The sequence below is a fragment of the Bos grunniens genome, chromosome 27, assembly GCF_055505025.1.
Source record: "Bos grunniens cultivar Pamir isolate PY7600 chromosome 27, Bosgru_T2T1.0, whole genome shotgun sequence".
In the NCBI taxonomy this organism is placed as follows: domain Eukaryota; kingdom Metazoa; phylum Chordata; class Mammalia; order Artiodactyla; family Bovidae; genus Bos; species Bos grunniens.
The window spans coordinates 14,836,211-14,857,245 of record NC_141191.1 but is presented as its reverse complement, the minus strand read 5'-3'; the positions used below and the strand labels follow the sequence as shown (position 1 = coordinate 14,857,245).

The 21,035-nt window shown below is 41.4% G+C and overlaps 1 protein-coding gene and 1 pseudogene across 12 annotated transcripts in view; one reads left to right on the top strand and one right to left on the bottom strand.

Annotated features, from left to right (window-relative positions):
- TENM3 (teneurin transmembrane protein 3) overlaps positions 1–21,035 on the bottom strand; it is a 2,452,009-nt gene that overhangs the window by 617,508 nt on the left and 1,813,466 nt on the right. For 8 of the 11 annotated variants that reach the window (XM_086379881.1, XM_086379885.1, XM_086379886.1 and 5 more), the window contains exon 1: positions 11,492–11,630. The exons of 1 other annotated variant lie outside the window; for it this stretch is intronic. The gene's annotated coding sequence lies outside the window, so the exon portion shown is untranslated. Of the gene's footprint in view, positions 1–10,844; positions 10,975–11,491; positions 11,631–21,035 lie in introns of those variants that run through there. 2 more of the 11 variants (XM_086379883.1, XM_086379888.1) reach the window with 1 other exon arrangement.
- Positions 1,882–12,631, top strand: LOC147343541 (uncharacterized; annotated as a pseudogene). The gene is made up of 2 exons (XR_015156089.1): positions 1,882–11,962; positions 12,136–12,631. The product of XR_015156089.1 is annotated as an uncharacterized LOC147343541 (transcript).

Sequence of the window (21,035 nt, the reverse complement as noted above, 5' to 3'; positions counted from 1 at the left end):
ATTTTTTAACATCATATTTATTCCAATTATAAAAATCTAGAATCTTTTATAAAGGTTTGAAAAAGCAACTGCCATACTAAAGTGATCATGAAAGATAATTTTTAAAGTAGTTTCCTTACAAATATTTTCAATTTAATATCTAAAAATAGAAAATATTTGAGTCATATATCTTTCAGAATGGATATATACTTATCTATACATAAAATCTTACAAGGATAATAACTCAGAATAGGATATGAACATTATAAAGTCATCTGAAGTTTATACCGTATGTTTCAATGAATAAGAATAGAAAAAAACAGAATTATTTTAATTGTTAAAGAAAAAGTTATTTCTTCACTTTTCAATTTTTACAGAAACTTTGCTATTCTTAAATGTTTAGAAGCTACAAGGCTCAGAAATATGAACCCATTTATTAAGGTAAATTAATTGTCTGTAATAAATTGTGCCTTTTTGGTGGCATCACTTATGTTTTACAATGAAAATGTCTTAACTCATATTTGATTCTTGAACAGAGTGAAATGGTCTTCTATGGTTGACACTGAGAAAAAACTGACACAAATATAAATACAATTAATTGTCCTGCCTGATTACTCAATTTAATGTATTCTTTGACCAAAAAAGGTCTCCTTTGAACATGACACCCTTCTCTCACAATTTTCTTTAGAATTGTTCATTCTAAATGGGAATATAATAAAATAAGAGGATAATTCTTTCTTTAAAAAAAATCTCTGACCAAAACATGCTCACTTTTTACATAAACAGAGAAAATTAACTATAACCTTTGTAATATGTGACAGCTTCATTTTTATATGCTTTTACTTCTTTCTCAAGTTGCCCTCATTATTACTTACAAGAAGAAAGCTTACAAAGAACTTCAATCTGGTCACGGACCCAGAAAACTTCACTGAGTAGGCAAACCACTTAAAGGACTGAGAACCAGGCAGTAATCAGTTCACTGGTCATCTGGTAGAAGGGCAAAGTATCTTCCCAAACTTCTCGGGCTTCATTATCTTGCATCAAATTATGAACCTTTGGATTTTAGGAGTTGAATCTGTCAATGCCTAAAACACATGTTTAGACTACAGTTCTACATAAATATTAGATTTAGGAAAGGAACCAATTAACTTTTTAAAGGAAATGAAATGCTGGCCAGGCTAGTCTAGTGCTACTTGATAAAACCACTGTGTAATAGACTATGGGAGCACAGAATTAGGGGAGAATGTATAATCCTTCATCAAAGAGTGGCAGCTTATCCACAAAGCTTCCTCTTCCTGATGGGATATTCTTTTAAAAGTAATAACGAGGACTTAAAAACTATGTAACACTCCTCAACCAAAATTAGCCATTTATACCAATGAACCTTAATCCTAAAAGAACCAAAACTTCACCCAGAACACATTGAGATACTTTAAAGCCTAACATGTACAAATAATTTATATCTATTTCTAAATAAAACATGCTTACGTGTCACTATTAAAATTAAACAAGAAATACCCTAGAAGGAATGACATGACTGTTTTTTAAAAAAAGAAAAACAAAACAATAAACAATAAAACAGTCCCCCAAAGGTACAAGTAACAATCTCCAAGACTAAGAGCTAATATTTTGCTTTTTGTCAACATTTAAAATTTCCAAAGTGAGTTATAGACTTTGCAAAGCTCAAGTGGTAATTATGCAACTAAATTCATATACCTTAAATGTGATAAATATATTTAAGATGTGATACATTAATGATCTGTGTTTAAGTAACTCACGTTATCCTTTGCTAATAGCTAAATAGGAAATTCACCAACCTTGATCTGTGACAGTTCCTATCTGAAACACAATGCAGTTTTTAAAAGCTACTTTCATCAGACGATGTGAGGAGAATTAATTGATGGCCCCTTACAAAACAAGTACTTGTCCTCCCCTTTATCTCTTTCTTTCGTTCATCAAAGATATCAAACACTGGCATGGTGGAGTGGAACTATTTTGTTGGAAGGTGCAGATTTTATGCAAAACTTAAAGAAAAAGAGATTAGACTTCTGTACTGGCTATACTGATTCAAGGTTGATCCAACTTGCTGACATCACACTTAAATGAAATGCAAGATTATATGAATCTTACAACTTGAAACCAGAGTATCAGTAAATGATGTATCTTAAAATGTACCATTTATTTCACAAATTCATGCTGAGCAACTGAAGGACAATAGTACAAATACATCAATCATCTTTCATTTTTGTAATAAGTAACTTTTTTCATTATCTGTGTGGACATTGCACACATACGTATTAACAAATAGTCTTCAAGTGTCTAGATTATGTAAAATGAGGTATTTGCTAACTCAAAGTATTTTAATGATTTCGTGAACACCAGATTTGTCTAGTCATCTTAATTCATTTTAGGTTTCTTTAAAAACTTAGACTGGAGCTAGTGAAGGTTTTGATTCCTAATATTTTAAAATTTCTTAATTATAGACTACAGAGCATAATACCCATATAAACACAAATCTGAGGTTCTGATTAGTGGAAACATATAAAAGATAAAAGCCATAAGTTTAGTTTAAATTTAAGGTTCATTTACACACACACACACATTAGTAAAACAATATCTGAATTTGAAAAAGTATAAAATGAGGACTTTTCTGTTTGAGGCTGTATTTTAAACTGCAATTTATTATACTTCAAATCTTTACATAAATAACTTTTAAAATAAATCTAATTGTAAAATTTCATTGTTTGCAATATTTCCCTTGAAAGTAATAACACTATACATACACTTCATCACCTAATATTATACAAATTAGAATAATATAAAAAATTAAATCACCATCAAAATACAGGACAGTAAATATTAAAGTATTTTAATCTTTAGCAAAGTATTGATTTAAAGTTCCTGCCACACATGTAGTTTTTAAAGTTGGTTACAAAGAAAAAGGATTTTGTTGGCAAATCAACAAGCCAACACTGTTGACAAAATTTTTGTGATGCCAGAATCTTCTCATTCAGAGACTGAACATTTTGAGGCAAAAGCAATCACTAAATAAGAAGTTTGCTCTATTTTATTGTTTAATCACAGGAAATATAGAACAGGCTATTCTATGCATATTTGGCTAGAAAAAGTTAAGTGGAAATATAAAAGTTACTCCAAGTGAGGACTGAATGCTGGTCAGACAGGTTCATGACTTAGTGATTAAACAACAACTGACAGGTATATCTTACCTATGTGTCAGAACTTTCATTTTTGTTTAAATGAAAATTTAAATGTGAAATATACTAGCAGCTTCACGGGAGAAAGACACGTTGAAAATGAACTCAAAGTAGAAATATAAACATAGAAATATATTACAGATGGAAAATGTCTGTTCTAATTTGAATAATAATATCAGGCAAGAAGTTCACTTCAGCTTCACCCCTTGCTGAACCCAAAGTCATCAACAGATTTGTAAGGTAACTAACATATTCTATTTTTACTAGAAGGTATAGTTATTTTCAAAAGCATTGTAATTCTTTAGGGATATTTCTTAAAGTATTAGTGAAGATGATAAGGGTTAACCTTTTAGTTATATCAAATTTTTCTCCAACTACTACTGATGCTATTGTAAAATTTAGCAACATCCCTGTAAGAAGAATGCCTTAAATTTGTGCCAATCAAGAGACAAAATATGGTTGGTTACACTATAGCTTTTATTCCTTTATGATATTAGAATGAGTCACTTTTCTCCATTTATTTGAATTACTAGATTAGTTACTATTTGCAGTTTTTTTCCTACCTTTATTATTCTGGTTATTGTACAAAATGCAAGAGGAAAGAGTTTACATTTTCAAACATTCATTTCATTTTTTGCTTATAAAAATGTAATAATGCTGTTCAAGATACTTTTTTTTGTTCTTCGGAGGGAAAAAAGAGTCACGTTTGTTCTTCTAGAACTATAGGACTGTCAGCTTTCTTTAGCTGGAAGTTATTATAAATTCTGAAGAAATAAAATTTACATCTGTCTTCTCCTGGTTTTCATAATTCTTTTAAATGACAAGCCCTGTGCCAGCCTTTTTTTTTTTTTTTGAGCTATTTAAAAGTACCAGTTCCTCGCCAATTTTTCCCACTTCCATGTTGACAAATTCCAAATTCTCTGATACAAGTATTAGCACAGATGTTATACTTCAAAAGAGCATTTGGCAGATGAGAATAAACCATAAGTATAGTTTTCAATAGGTTCACTATGATAATTACCAAAATAAACACATCCCAACATGAACGTATCTACATGTGCTTCCTGCCAGTACATTAAAATACTTCATGAATTTCATGTTGCATGAAAAATTAAAACTTAAATGAAAGTCATTTCAATCCTGTCCTATGACTGTCTGTAGAACATACCTTCCAGTGTGTGACCCAAGTCCATGAGCTGTCCTAAGATACCTCTCCAGCAGAGAAGCCAAATGCTGAGCACAGCGCAGGTGCTAACACGCTCTTGAAGAAAGAAGGACCTCTTCTTTAGAAACGCCCCTGTTATCAAGATACTGCACCCCCCTCGCACTGATAGGGGTCCACAGTTCTAATCATAAAAGATTCGTCAAGCTTAACTTGAGGTGAAATCATCCATTCTAATAAGAGAATAGCTTTTCTCTTTTTTTCCTGGGCGAAGCAGGGACCACAAATTCACATCACCCCACTATTCAGAAGTGCTTAGAATCGGACTGAAGGCAGACAGTCGTCACCACGCTGTTATTTCTGTCTAAATTATGGCCATCTCAAGAGGAATTATCACAACAATTCTGGCAAGTGTAACTGATCACCGAAGAAATGGCAGTATGATGGAAATGTATTGGTTACAAGCCTGATCTTCAAAGATAAGTGATCTCATTAGTTACCTCCTAAATGAGCCTTTAAAATAATTGGAATGTTTCTTATACATCTCTACATAAAATTTATAATTATTAAATTATAAGTTACTGATAAGTCCCATATACAAAGAAAGTATCCTTATAAAACAGAGCTGTTAATACGCTTCTTTTCCTCAACAATATGAAGAACCATATACAATATTTAGAATTTCTTGAATGATTTTTTTAAAAAAGACAATGAAGTTCAAATTCCCATGCAGGGACTTAAAATGCACATACTTAAAAAGTGAAAAAAAAAAAACAACTAGAAGTTAATTTTCTCTTGTACTTACCCAATTAACTTAAATGACCAAATATGCCCTTTATAGACTGCTTTTCCTGTCAAATATGCTGCTAAACACAGACAGTGCTCAAAAGACCATCACTTTTTGTAACAGATTTTCATAATCATATTGCCTCCTCTTCCTCTCCTCCCCTCTCCCTTTCTCCCGCCCTCCCCCCTCAACTCCCCTCTCTTTTTTCCTCTGGTCTCTTTCTGCATATTCTTTTGGTTTTGAGGCAGAGATCCAGTAGACCCATAATAATTATAAAATTATTATTATGAAACAATGTGATAATATGATTACTATTAAGTAATATGATTCTCTCCCCTGGAAACCCAAATCACATCTTTCCCCCTTCTCTCCAGTGTCTCTAATAGAAGTAAAAAGTATTATACCATACTTGAAGATACTTTGTCAGTAAACAGCATCTCACACTAACTTTTCTATAATTGAACATGTATATATATCCAAGTGGGAATATATGCACCTATTTTTCTCAAAACACCTAATTTTCACAAAGGATGCTTGCTGTTTTGCATGCCCTAGGGTAAGCCAGAGGACTACAAACACACAGAAAAGGACTTTTAAACGGCTACATCCCCATAAGCGGTTATCAACTCCTAATCTACAATAAAAAACACAACTATAGTATAGTTTGATAGAAGGATACATTTCATCCTACACATGCTCTTTATTGCATTAGAACCATCTATTATTTCACCGAAGTCATGGAACTCAGTTAAGACTGCCACCTATCACAGATTTGTTTGAAAAGTCAGAAGTAGCCCTTCCAAGACTGCAAAAGTATCAACAGGGCAGTAAAAGTCTCTTCGTCAACATCATCATTATCATCATCTGATATCCGATACGGTTTCAGTTCTTTACTCACATGGTTTATGAGTACATTCTATGATACTGACATTATTTGTATAGAGATTTATTTAAAGTAGAAACAAACAGGTTTGAATGGATGCTATCTTTTATGAGACTACTATGTAGCTTGTTCTAGCTAGCCAGTCATCAGTTATTGAATCAAAACTAGCAAAAGAACTTCAACAAAATTCTTTCAGTGAATGAATCCTATTGTGGTTTTGCTATATGAAACATCTATACATCTTACAGCATGTTTCTGTATTTTGATAGTCTATGTTCTAATGACTGGCTAGAAGAATGCTTTGAAAATGGCTATTTAAGGGCATTAGTTTAGTGTTAAAATTGTTTTTAATGAATGTTCATAACTGGAAAAACACTGATGCAATGTAAAGAATCCATTAATACAGAGAAGAAAATGAAAACACAACAAACACGTTTCCTACAAAGTCTTTTTTCCCTGAAAACCAAGGACAATGCCACTATGGAACTTCATATGAACCTATAAAGCAGTTCCACCTTTATTTAAAAATCCTGCACACTCTGGCTATATTAGAATACTTATCGGTGTTAATCTTATAGTCTATGCTTTTAATATTTTATTTTACTGAGACTACAAGCATGTAGCACACTAAGCAATGCAATATGGACCAAAGCCCAAGAAAATCTTAATGTGGTCTTTCAGAAAAGAATGAAAAGCTGATAAAGCTGAGACTGGCTAGACACAGCTAAGAGACAGATGCAAATATCACAGTAGGGACAATACCATTCACCATTTTTCCAGGTTTCCAAAGAGGATAAAGAATTACCTCCACATGCATTACCTTTCATTGTCAGGATTATACCTACCGCCTTGTGAAATAAGTTATAATACATGCATGAGATGTAGATCTATAATTCTAAGAAATCCTTCAAAAACTCAACTAGAATGTTGATAATAAACAAAAAAGGAAATAACCTAAATGTATGTTTGCCACTTACACCCCAAAAGTGATAAAACCTTTTGATGAGCAAGAAAACACACCTTGAGGCCTACTGTATTGGGGAGAGGCTATTTTATTTGAAAACATATTAATGAATTGCGTCTTCATGCTTTATCTAGTTCTTAGAGAAAGTTCAAATTAGGTCCCTCAAAGGATGTTTTAATTATGAAAAGCAGTATTTTGAGACTTGTACAAGCCATCACACTTGTTTGGAAACAAATGACTTCTCAGGATATAGAAGTAATACTATCAATCACCAACAAGTTAATTCTATATAATAAGGCAGGTCTGGATGCAAACTGATCCACTGTGGAATGCTGTATCTAAAATTGATTACAATAGCACTCAAAATGAATGCAGCCCTCCAAACCACTTCTTTGCTCAGAAACATTAATCTCAATTAGAAGGAGAGCTTCATAATGGTAATGCTTGGTATAAAAAAGTATGAAATAAATCAGTTTTTATAAAACACAACAATTAATCAGTTTTGAAAGTAAGAATTTTTTTTTTCTTTTGTTACTCACAAAAGTTCCATCAGGACTCTTAAAATAGCTGGTATCGCCAAAATCAGGTTCTGAATGTGTCCTCAAAGAAGCTTCCATGAGATAATTTCTAAGACTCAGTTGCTGAAACTTTTCAGTAGCATGGTATTATTATACTAGCTTTGCAGTGCACTTCTTTATTCTGAATGCATGTTAAATTCTTCTCCACTCTCATCCCACTTTATAAAACAAATATAACTTAAATGGAAAATTCAAAGGAATGTACAATTGGTTGCAGATCAGAGTAAAAGTTTGATAGCAAATTACTGTATTCTTTCCGGCTATTCTCCATCTACGTGTGTTGTCCTAAGAGTCAAAATAGACATTTGACTATCAAAACACTGGTAGATAAGTAATGCATAACTGAACATGCTTAATAGATTTCTACAGCACATCTTCAATAAAAGGGCAGATTATTCATTAATGCTGCTGAAGACACTGCTTCACATAAGTGCAATACCTGGATGACATTCCTCAGCCACCCAGAGACCAGGTCTTTTTAAGTGAAAAATAAAGCTTAACAGAAAGGAGGTAAATATATTTATACAACCAATATTAGTAAACTAATAAAGTTGTCTTTCTAGTGGTTTTCTATCAGACTTTGATCATCCTCAGGACTTATTTGCCAGTACTGTCATTAAAAGGATAAACTTCAGCATTTACAAGCACACTTTCACAGCTACTGCAAAAATATAATTTGGCAGCTGAAAGTTGATCAGGTATTTCTGGTAGCTCATTCAACTCACAATGATAGGAACACACTTTCGTCTGGATTCTTATTTGCTCGACTCTTTTACAAAGAGAATAATTATTCTTGGCTCCCAGAAGCAAAGATAAGAAGGACCAGCTTGAACTTGCTAACTGGATTATTATTGTTTAGCTAGGTTCTCTTTCCAAATAAATTTACAACTTTTCACTCTATTTAAGTGCTTTCATCTATTCAGAGGTAAGCATCCTTATCTTTCTTTGTCTTCAGCCTAATAAAGCAGGTTCTCTTTTCTAACCCAACAGACTCATGACACGCCTCCAAGATCATAGTATGAAAAGCCTCTATAATTTACCTAAAACATGTCTTTCTAGAAAATAAACACAGCCATGCAAGATGATTCAGTTTCAAAAAATAAGTAGTCAGAATTCTACTATAAATTCGTCTGGGTTATCTCAGATACCCAAGCAGTCCTCATCAGGGTCGATGTTCACTTTCTATGGGCTGCTAACACGGATGTCTTAGCACAGGATGCTAACAGATTTTCCAAATATATGAGCACTACTATAGATATTAGTATATAAGTTCATTTTTCATGAAAATTGTGTAGTATGTGTATAATAAATTTGTCTTACTCAAAGAAACTACTTTCCCTCATAATACGTTGTTTAAAAATTAAAAAAACAAAAATAGTACCTTGGAGTAAGAGGAACACTAAAATTCATGTAAGGAAAGAGAAAAGATTGTTCAGAAAAATGCAACAGCAAAGAGAGATACAAGTAATCCTGAAACACACAATAGAATAACTAACTCATTATAACCCCACCCCCCCTTAAAGAATTTAGGAATAATTTGTGAATGCGGTGACATTTTAAAGTGGGATTAGCAAGTCTTATTACTGAACTAACCCCTCACTCTTAGAGCAAGAATTAAATATTTGCTCTGCATTTAGAATCACAAATCAAAAGTTTCAAGGCTCTTCCAAGAATTTCATATACTAAGAAATACAAGCTAAAAGTTTTAGATGATTAAGAATGTATTAAGGAACGCACAAAGCAAGGCTGTTGGCATATTTGTGAAATCTTTTGTTTCAACTGAAATATGAAAATCTATCATGAATTTTAATCACACAGTCTTAATTCTAAACTCTGTTCCTAATACACTAAAAAGACTACAAGTACTTCTCCAGGTAGGCAACTGGCCGGTGGGGTGTGTGTGTGCTGGGTATTTTAAACAAACTCCCAAAAGAAATAAAATCACCAAGTTCTGCTCGGTTGCAATACCATCTTTTGGGATACTCCTCCAAGCTCTCCAAAGATGCCAGTCCTGTCTTTTTTTTTTTTCCTTATGACAACAGAAGGGAAAGGTAATTCCTGAACATATTTCTATTTCAGTGAAAAGACCACCCAGTGGATTCTGCCAGAGCCTGCAAATGTTTGACAAATACATTGTCAGAAGATAAGAAATAGAGTATTATGAAGAGACAGTCCTGTCCTCGGTATCTCGGCTGTCTGGGGCCCTGTAAAAGTGTTTGGACAGCGCTCCCTCTTCACTTCCACTGCACTTACCCCAAAGTCCCCCGGAAACTTTCCTCTAGCTTTAAATTACAATGACTTCAGTAAACAAAAAAGTATTTGCTGGATAACGGTAAAATTACTCCTTACCCTTCCTCTGCAATAAGAATTAGTAGCAGGTTACCACTGCAACCACCTTAAAGGTGAGGCAGTCACGGAATTCAAACTGCATAAGGTGTTCAGCAGAGATCGGACGAAGACGAACCCACCTCCATCTAAGATAGCTGAAGCTGTTGTAAAAATATTTCACTCTGTTGTAAAACATGATACCAACTTGCAGACTCAGGAATCTGTGCTCGTTATGCCCGGTTCGGGATATTTGCTTGTTTGCCTGCAGCCTCACCCGGAGTTTCAAACAGCTCAAGTTGCAGTCTAGATCCACCATTCCCTACACGATCCCAGCCGCTTTCTGCCTCCAGTCCTTCCCAACTTGGCTCCCCGAGATTTGGAGAAGCCAATTTTCCACTTCCCCGGAAGAGAGGTGACATCCCAGGCTCCCCACTCGCTGGAAGCCCCACAGGATCTTGCGAGATTCCTTCCTACTCACACAGAGGACCTGGGGCCGCACTACGAAACTGGGGATCGCCCCGACCAGAGCCGGGCGGGCTGGGCTCCCTGCCCCCACGGAGCGCCCCGGCCCGGCTGCCTTTCCCGGGGAATCAGGCAGCCCAGGGCTCCCCGATCTAGGGGGGAGCGGCGCCCAGATCCTCTGGCGAGAGGCAACCCGCGAAGTTCCCACCTGAGCTGACAGCCCGAGGTGTCAGGCGCGAGGGGAGGGGCGGGCACGGGGAGGCCGGGACCCGGGAGGCCAGCCCCGGGGAGAGCCTGCCCGCCGACGAGATGCTCCGGGGCCCCCGGGGCTGGCCAACTTGGCTGCGCCACCCAGCGCGGCTCGGAGAACCGCGCCGCCGGCCGGGCCGGCCTCCCGCCCGCCTTCCCTCCGGCTCGGGCGCCACGGCCCGGGCACTAGGACCCCCGAAAGGAAGGAGGGCGCGCCGGCGGCGGCGCCGCACTTACCGCGCTCGGCTCGCCGCGCCGCCCGCTCGCTGCCCGGCCGCCGCCGCCGCCGCCGCGTCCACCCGAGCAGCGCGCGCGCGCGCACACACACACACACACACTCACTCACACACACACACACACACACCCCGCACTTGGCCAAATTCAAAGGAGCCGGACGCGGGGGAGGGGGCCCCGCCGGGAGAGCGGGGCGGGGGAGGGGGTGCGGGGAGGGGGTCTCTGCAAGTGTTACAACTTCCTTCCCTGCGCACCGCCTGGCCGCGGCGGACGAGGGACGCGGCGAGGGGAGGGCAGCGCGCGCGGAGCGCCAATGAGTTCACTTTCTTTTTCTCCCCCGCGCTCTCCCTCTCTCCCTTCCCGCCGGCCCCCTCCAGCCTCCTCCTCCTCGGCCGGCGAGGCCCGGGCCGGAGTTTTTCGGTCCCCGGCCCCCCGGGGGAGCCGGAGAACGGAGAAGCGCGTGAGGTGAGCCCGCGAGCCGGGCGGGCGCAGGGCCCGGGAGGGGTACCCGGGACCTGAACGGGGTGACGTGGGAGACGCGCCGGACCGAGAGTGCCCGGGCCCCAGGCGCGTACACGTGTCCGTGTGTGTGTGTGTGTGTGTGTGTGTGCGAGAGAGAGAGAGTGCAGGAGCCGAACCGAGGAGCCTACCATGCGCTTCCCCCGTGCGGATTCGCGGGAGAGCCCAATCGCGGGGCGAGCTGGACCGGCCGCGATCATTTATAATCCCGGACTCCTCCGCGCCGCCACTTGTCAAGATGACAGGTACTTTATTTCTTCTCCTTCTCCTTTATTCGGAAAGAGAGATTCCCCGTTTACTGCCTTTTTCTGTCAAATGGGATTTGCCGGACTGAACCACGTTCGCCGCCCCTCCCTTCCTCCCGCCCTCCTCCCGGCCGCGTCGGGTTCGGGAAAGCACCGAGGCTCCCATGCTGCGACCAATCAGGGCATCTACTACTCCGGCCGTGATTTAGGGGTCATCCATGAATAACACTTCACGCTGATGAATGGCTCTGGCCGGCTCTGCGGCTCCGACGAGGGGTCTGCCCGCCGCTGATTGCAAACACTAACGAACTTAAACAGCGCCCACTGAAATTCACACGCGCCAGCAAACTGCTTGGGGTACGCGCGTCGAGGCGGGGGGGGGGGGGGTGTCTGTCCTTCTCCTCTCCGAGGGGCCCGGAGGAGGAGCTGGGGGAGGGGGCGGTAATTGCTTTGGACCTAAGTGTAAACGCTTGTCTGTGTAATCAAACCTTTAACCTTCTTCCAAAACTACTTTTCTTGATCTTCCGTAGGGTGGGCATTTCAGGTCAGCTGAGTCACCCGAGGAGGTGGGAGTGCAAGACACTGCCGGAAAGATAGATTTCGAGGCAGAAGGGTGTAATTAAGGATTTCCACCCCCCGGTAGGCGGCCCGTCCTTCACAGAGCCTCTGAAAATGACCCGCGCCTTCCCTTCCAGAGTGACCTCTCGTCCGAGGCTGAGAAGTGTAAATGACCTTCCGACAGGGAAAGTCTGAGTCTCTAAACACTCAGGCTTCATCAGCAGCCCCGACGCGGCGCTGCCGGAGAACAAGTGTCCACCCTGGGGTTTCAGCTCCAGGACTGCAGCAAACGCGCCCCGGTCCGGGCACGGATTCTGGAGTCCCCCAGAGGCTGCACACTCCGCATTCTCTCTCTCTTCTCTCTCTCTCTCCCTCCCTGTTCTCCCCTCAAATTAGCAACCGAAGGCCACCCCTGCCTAGACGATGCTTGCTCTGGGAAGAAATAAAAAAGTTTACTGCTGTGCACTAGGCACTGTCACTTTTTACTCACTCAAGTTCCCCGGGAAACTCCGGGCTTTTCCGCCCCAGCCCACCCTAGCAGGAAGACAGGGCTCCCTCCCGGGGTAGCTTTAAGTTCAGTCTGCTCCGGAGTTTTGGAACAGCCAGCCCAAGACCTTAGCAGAGCAGACCGCAGGCTCTTCGGCCCCACGAACCGGCGGGCACCTTTCGGTGCCGGGACCAGCGGAGGCCGAATCTGGACGTATTCGCTCCGGGAAGACAGGAGCGCGCATGGCTCCTCTTGGGGCGCCCTAGCGTATTGGGGGTGGGGGGCGAGGTGCTGCTGAGGAATAGTGTCCCGCGCCACCCAGACATGTTCTTAGAAACGTGGCAGAGGGGCCCCGGAGCCTTCTCCTTCCACCTCCGCGTTCAACTTCAGAACAGAGGATTCCACCGACCTGCGTCTAACCCTACTTGGGCCGGAGGAAACATACTTGGCGTTTGTAAGCAGGTGCAGAATCAGACACAGACTAAGCCCTCGGAAAACAAGAACAATGCCTCCTAGAAAAGCCTGAACCTTTAGGATAGAGTTTCGCCAAAGTTTGGGGATAGAAATGACAAGAATATGTGAACTTAAATTAGTGTATCGAGTCCCCCAGTCTGAGTTCCCGAAGTTGCTAAGTGACTAAGCGTACTGCCACGCATTGCGTTAAGAAGTAGCAATCATACTTGAGCAACCAGACTGGCTCCCCGGCCTCCTGGGGCACCAGTGATGCTAAGCACCACAAACACATCTTTGAGGGAAGAATCTACAGTCGCCCTGGGGGTGGGTCAGCCTCCTTCCTGCCACGTGTATTTCACATTGGAAAAAACAAAACAGCAACAACAAGGTGGTGGGAGCAGATTACCAGCCTCCTTTCATTCTCGCCATTCTCGTTTTCTTAAGAAAACTTGTCAGTTAGGAAGGTACACTGGAGATGTGACTGACAAACGCACAAACACAAAATTTGCATCCTTGACAAGATCAGAAGGAAACTGGAAAGTTGATTCATAAACCACTGTTTGTAGTCCAGTTGCCACGAAAACATATTAAGTGTTCAAAACTTTCCTAGGGTATCCAGGTAACACCCTGCTCTGGTTCTTTCATGCCTTGTTATCTGGGGATACACACACACACAGAACAGACACAGACATGGAAAAGACACTTGGACCCATCCCAAAGGGGTTAGAAGAGCTACATTACTGGTAGAACAGGTGGAAGCTGGGGTGAGTGTTTCTCCTTTTCAGCTCCCCCCGCCCAGAACCCTCATTAGAGCTAATGCTGGTAATAAGGGTAAGAAACAATAGAATTCATAAAATTTAGAAATGGTAATAAATCTTGGAGCCTGTCTGGAGTCCAGCTCCCTGATACAGGATATTCAAAGTTTTTCAGTAGGTGATGCTGAACATTCACACTACTTGGATGCAGAGAGAAGATTCTAGAACTCATTAATACGGGCCCCTTGCACTCTCTGCCAGGAGTCGCTGGTGGACAAAGCAGGCAGGTGTCTTGAGCAACGAATTCAAGCCTGAGGAAGCTCAGCCTGCAATCCAGCGTGTTAAGTTTCGGGCTTCGCCTTTTCTTCCTTTATTTTTCCCTCCCTAACAAAGAATTTCCATCGTTTGAGGCCCTTAGGAAAAGCTGGTGTTGTGCGGTGCCAAACTCCAGCGCACACTTTCTCCTCCAAATGAATCCCTGGAAAGCAGGCAGCTTGCTATGTGACCATCAGGCGTTTTGCCTCGCTGAGCGGTTGTCGGGGGAGGGCCAGGACGGGGGCCCCTGCTCACGCGGTGCCCTCGGCTGCAATAAAAACTCTAGCGAGCAAGGAGAAATGCAAGACGGCGCTGTCTGTTTTGCAAACCTCTGGCCGCTCACTGCAAACTGTGGCGGGCTGCTGCTGGTGACTTTGCCAGTTTAATGCAGCAGATCCTGCGGGGGGATAATAAGAGGGAGCTGGCGGCATCGCCCTCCCGTGGAGCCCCCTTGTCACACTGATACGCAGCTCTCCGGAAAAAAAAAAAAAAATGCTGCCACGCTCCCCTCCTCGTAGCCCCTACTGTCTCTCCTGGAAATGTAGGCCTTCAGCCCTTGCAAGCTTCTGAAGAGAGCTGGGGGAGGAAGCCAGTGGGCAGACCCTCCAGCTCATTTTTCCATTAGGAAGGGTCTGACCGTGCCCTGGGGTCTGGGACGGGGTGGGGGGGGGGCGTGTCTTGCCCCTCCGCTGAGGCAGGGCTGCCAGCACCTGCTCTGAGCCTCCAACCACTTCCCACCTGAAGGTGATGCTTGTCCATCATAATAAGCTTCACAGAGCCTTCCCAGGAGGGAGGCTGTTGTTTGGGGGCTGTCAGTTTTCTCCTTCTGTCCTAAAGCTCCAGCCTGGAGTGTAGGGCCTGGGTGGCAGCTGTTCCTGCCTCCCTCCCGTGGGGAGCAGACGGTCCCCCCCGCAGCCACTTCCTCCTTTGACAGGGGGGCTTTCAGGCATGCAGAAGGAGAGCTCTGGACAGGCAGGTAGGAGGCTCTCCACCGAGGCTTGTGAACACCACTGGACTTCGGAGGTATTCTGTGGACTTACTACACCTGCTCTAAGGGGCTGAGGCTGAAGAGGCCTGCTCAGGGCACTCAGATTGGGGAGTTGCCTGGGCTGCATTCTCTCTCGCTGATCAGACTCCAAAGGATGATGAGAAGGGGAAGAAAGGCACCTGACCTCCCAGCTCCTCCTTTGAAAAGATCAGGAAAGCCAATAATGCATAGGAAGGAGGTTAGGTCTCAACTGGGGCTTCCCCTGGTGGCTCAGATGGTAGAGAATCTGCCTGCAATGCAGGAGACCCAGCTTCCATCCCTGGGTCGGGAAGATCCCTTGGAGGAGGAAATGACAACCCACTCCTGTATTCTTGCCTGGAGAATCTCATGGACAGAGGAGCCTGGTGGGCTGCAGTCCATGGGGTCCCAAGAGATGGACACAACTGAGTGACTAACACACTTCACAGGTCTCAACTGAGAACAAATAAGTGATGAGTCCCTTGAAACAGAGGCTGGGGCTGCTAGTCAGTGAGGAAAACAAATCACTTTGCATGTAGCAAGCAATTAATCTGGAACAATCTACATCGCCAGGACTGGACTTACACACAGAGTGTCAGGGAGTGCTAATGTTCTCATCAGGAGTTCTGTTTCCCCCCCCTTTGCAAAAATAAGTGACCTATTTCTCTTGATTGTTGGGTTGAGGGAAACCACAGCACAAATACTCTGACTTGATCACTGACAAAGTCGTAAAATTAAATGACTGTTTGTAGTGGAAAACATGCTCATTACCTTTCATTTAAGCAAGATAGGGCTCTCTTAAGGCACACGCCTTTTGGAGCCACTGAGTGACCTGGTGATCAGACAAACCGAACTTTAAATGGGACCCTGTTTTTCTGGGACATTACTTTCTGTTCCTTTGCATAAACCAAGCCTGCAAGTGTCTCTGATCTTTGGTGGGAACACAGCTGTGGAACGTAACCCAACTGCTGACTTGGTTTTGCTTGAGCCACCTAAAAGACCTGGTTCTATGAAGGACTTGGAACACAGAGGCATCTTTTCACATTTTGGGTTAACTCCATATATGGGTTTAGAACCTGCTACATTATTATTCCACAGCCTTCCCTGGTAGCTCAGATGGTAAAGAATCTGCCTGCATCACAGGAGACCCCAGTTCAATCCCTGGTCAGGAAGATCCCCTGGAGGAGGGCATGGCAACCCACTCCAGTATTCTTGCCTGGAGAATCCTATGGACAGAGGAGCCTGGTGGGCTACAGTTCATGGGGTCGCAGAGTCGGACACAACTCAGTGACAGAGCACGCCCATCATTCCACACTAAAAGATGTGTCCTTTATCATTAATAGTTATCCTGGAGTGCCTTGTAAAATTTGTCATGTTTTCTATAAACTTTTTATTAAGTTGTATATGTACTGTATTTAAGGTATACATATAGTATATAGTGTATTCTAGGTATAAGTATATAGGGTATTTAAGGTAGGCTCTAGCAAGATTTATCACAAATTAGTGACACAGGATAATTTTGTTCATGATACAATGTTCGTTAGCTATTTCAGAATCCAGTCTGTGAGTTAACTTGTAAGCATAGGTTAAAAAGGGCTTCCCTGGTAGCTCAGCTGGTCAAGAATCTACGTGCAAGGTAGGAGACCCTGGTTTGATTCCTGAGTTGGGAAGATCCCCTGGAGAAGAAATAGGCCACCCATTCCAGGATTCTGGCTTGGAGAGTTCCATGGGGTTGCAAAGAGTCAGACACGACTGAGCGACTTTCACTTTCACTTTTTCATAGGTTACCAAAAAAATTAGGAATCACATGGTTATAACTCAGTATAAGATTCACTGGAAATCTCCTCATTTTCCAGTAGTATCCTCCCCTCTCCTCCCTTTGCCGACTTTCTACTCTGAAATGTCCTGCACTTTCAGCCCGCTTTCTACTTATGAAAGTTGAAAGCACCGGTTAATGATCTTCCTTGGTATTTTCTGTGTGTAATAAGCGATGGCCCTGTCCTTTGCTAAGGGCCTTTCCCAGTAGTGGAGAGCTCTTGGAGCATCAATCATGGGCTTTATTCCTCTTTAAACCCACAGGGTCCAGCACAAAGCACTGTCATGTGGAAGATGCTCAAGAAATGGTTGTTGAATGAATGAGTGAGCACATGGATAAAATATTTTCCTTGTGTTCAGTCATCCTGACTTTCTTTAAAAAAAATATGTCCAATAAAAAATTGACTTTGAAAATATATTTATTAAGTATGCTTGTCTATTTTCCTGCCCATCTGTTTTGTAATGGCACATAGTTTAACCATTTGAATCATGACAGCAAGCCACATGATTTTAGCTCTGGACTTAATGGACTTAGCTCAGAAACATTAGTAGTAGTAAAGACAAAAATAATAGGAAAAGGCAGAGGCCAATTTGATTTTCCTCTTTTTCAGTAAGATGCAATATTGAAATGTGGGGAACAACGTAGTAAGAACCTATTATATGCAGATGCTCTTAAGAATTTTCTATCAAACGTGGCGCGATGTATGAAACCTTTATTGTCTTCTGAATTGCCTTTGGATTTTTACTGGTAAGAAGTGAGGAGCCTGAGATGACTGCTTCTCATTTCTTCAAGACAAGGGTTCAGCTGGTATTGGGGAAACAATCTCTGTTTGTTCCTGTCTTCTCAGGGGGAGTGTTTCTAATTGATCTGGCATGGAATTTAGTTGGAGATGTATATGTTGCAACTGAAGCAGAGATCCTGTATGCTTTGTAAACTGATAACCATACAGGCCTTATTTGAAACATTTGAGGATTTTCAACATTACCCTGGGTTAAATTGAGCTATAAATTCTACTCAAATGTATATGTCTTGACAAATTCATCATCACTTGAAGAGAGATTCAATCCATGCTCCCCTCAGATTAATAAAGATGATGACCGCTTATCACAAATGCAAAGGTTCGTGGTGATAAAGTGCCATAATGTTGTACTTTGCACTGTTTAAATGCAAATTACCCATATTAAGCAGACATTTTCTACTGTTATCACTTGCAGTCGAATGGGAATGTTTAAAAATGATCTCTGGGTAAAGAAAAGGATATAGAGGCAAATCTATTTCCTCTTACCTCTTTTCAAGTGCACTTCGCTCTCATCGGGGAGATTTAATTAAGCAAGCTCAGCTAAGCTAAAAAGCAAAGCGGCTGGAAGTTACTTCTTACGGAAACAGATTCAGGACTTTTACAAAATAATTCATTTACTAGTCTTCCTTTAGGGATCTGAGCCATTGCGGAAGGTTAAAAACACAACAGAACTCTAAGGCTTCCCCTTGCCTCCTTCTGAATATCAAATTTACAGCTTCCACTTTGTTACAGATAATAGTACCAAGTTATAGATGTTGATGGTCCTTCCCTAACTGCTTTAAATTGCCTTGAAAAAGATACAGTTTCTTTAATTAAAAAAGCTGCACAGAACTAATCCCTGTAGCTGAAAAAGAAAAGTTTTAAGCAATCTCTTTCTGCTCGGAGAGAGAAAGGCAGACAATACCATAACAGATCAGAAACATAAGCTATAGTGTGCAGCGAGGGGCACAGCAGGGAACTGAATTCTGCTCCGACTGTGTCATTTTTTAATCCCCCATCCCAGTTTTCCCCCGTCTGACCTCATGCTGAGATGAAGTTATCACAGAAGACAGCTTTACTCTTACCAATGAATCCAACCCTGGATCTGTATTATCCTTAGCAGATCAAAACACCGCTTTCATCAAATAGCATTATCTGCATAAAAGGCATGCAATTGCCCGATAATTTCACCCAAACTATGCTATTCATTTAAAGGACAAGAAGAGAAATGTAATTCATTCTTTTTGGGTGGGTGGGGGGAGCGGGAGCCAAGAGTGAAGCAGAGGCAGAGCCTGGACAAGCTAACTTACCCCCTTCACCCATGGGAACTTTTCTGTTTTTAAACACAAAATCCCAAGAAGGGGTCCATTTAAAAGTCCCCCTACTCCTGCGCTTTAAGATTAATTGTTGGAGCAATTTGGTGCAGTTTGACTGACAAAAAGTGTAAGTTGTGTAGAAAACTGGCAGTGAGAAATTACAAAGCTTGCTGATGCCATTAGCCATGCTTCCCTGAACCCCAATAAAAACATCATATCCAGTAAAATTGGAGAAGCATAAGAATGAGCTGAGCAGTTGGATGGAGTTTAACACAGCCTTGCAACACTGGGGGAGGTGATCCTCCTGGAAGATCTTTCTCTGCATTATGAGAAGTTTGAATCTGGAGGCTGGGAAGACAGAGATGTATCCCACAATTTTGAGTGGATACTTGGAAGCATATTTAAGAAACCTGAGGAGTGAAGTCTAGGCTCTTTCTGATTTAGAAAATACTTTAGCCTCCTTCAGATTTTTCATTTTATGTTGAAACAGTGTTCTCATTTGCATTGTAGATTGTATAAAATGTTATAATGGGGTTCTCTTTAATAATGGATTTTAATTCCTTATTGAATGACATCAGTGGTTTTGCTCAAGGTATCGTGATAGGTTACAGCAGTCAGACAAAATCATTTGTGTCAAGTAAATGGAATTTTCTTTACTTTACTAAAAAGGACTAAAACTCCTGTGTGGGTGACATGTTAGGTACATGTTAATATCATTTATAATATGTATTACTCACCATATAATTTGAATGATGTAGCTTAAAAATGTAAATCTTCTGCTCAGCCCTTTTAGAATTTACTCTGTAAACTGACCCTGTAAGAAGTCCAGCTTAATGCCTACCCCTCCATCACCCAGACAACATCTACACACAAAAACGTGTAGGACAAACAATCAGAACTGCTTGGGGAAAAAACAGCAAACAACAATAACACCGTTCATATTGGAGACTAGGACTGTTCCTAGGAACTCAGGAGACAGGTGAAAGGGTAAGAGTTTTCCCCTGGAAAGAAACAGTGTTTCTATAAGAAATTAATCATGGTATGTTTGTCATCACTGGCATTTTAATTACATGTGTGTATTCTCTAAAACATTGAAATATAATTAATAATTAGGTATTTTTTTTTATACCAACTTCCTGAAACTACAACTCAGTACTGAAGTGCTCTGAGTCTAACATCTGTGTAGATACATGGTCTGTTGAGTACTGAAGTTCAAATTCATGTTTCCAAAATAGCACTTCATGACATACAAATTATCTTAAATTTAATGTGATTAAGCATTAAACGATGGTATTTCCTTGAATTTAATGACAGTACTATTTTCATGTCAAACTTGATTACAAGAACCAGGTTTCAGAACGAACTGTTTAAAATCCCAAATCATTAACAGATCATTTAGGGTTCAGTCACAGAAAACTTCTAGTCTGTGAAATATCAACTAAAGACAGGGAGGCAGAGGGGAGATTTCACATCTTGCCCACAAGTGTGTGTGGTGTATGTGAGGCTGATTTGAGAAGTCAAAATTTTGTCTGCAAATGCCAGAAGAGCTGTTTACATCAACAAGACCATCACGATCAACACATGCGTGCCATTCTGGTTCTAATTCATGCTTATATACTATTTCCTCAAAATAGCCAAGCACATCACAGGACCATTGCACCCATCTGAAATGGAGATGGTGAGAAAACTGACTTCCTCAAGACTTTAGAAAATTTCAAAGCCATGCGGGATTTTGATCTTTTACTCTGTACTTTCACTCCAAGCCTATGTTTGATTCCAGCTGACTTCTCTCTGAAACTGGATCATTCATAAATCTGGATTTCAGAGGTAAATTCAATCACAGTCACATGAGCTTTTTCTGAGAGGCTCAACCATCATCTTCATGGGCTGTGGAATAGTTTGTTTTCAACAGTGCTAGTCTCAGAGTACAAGCTGCCCAAGCAGGA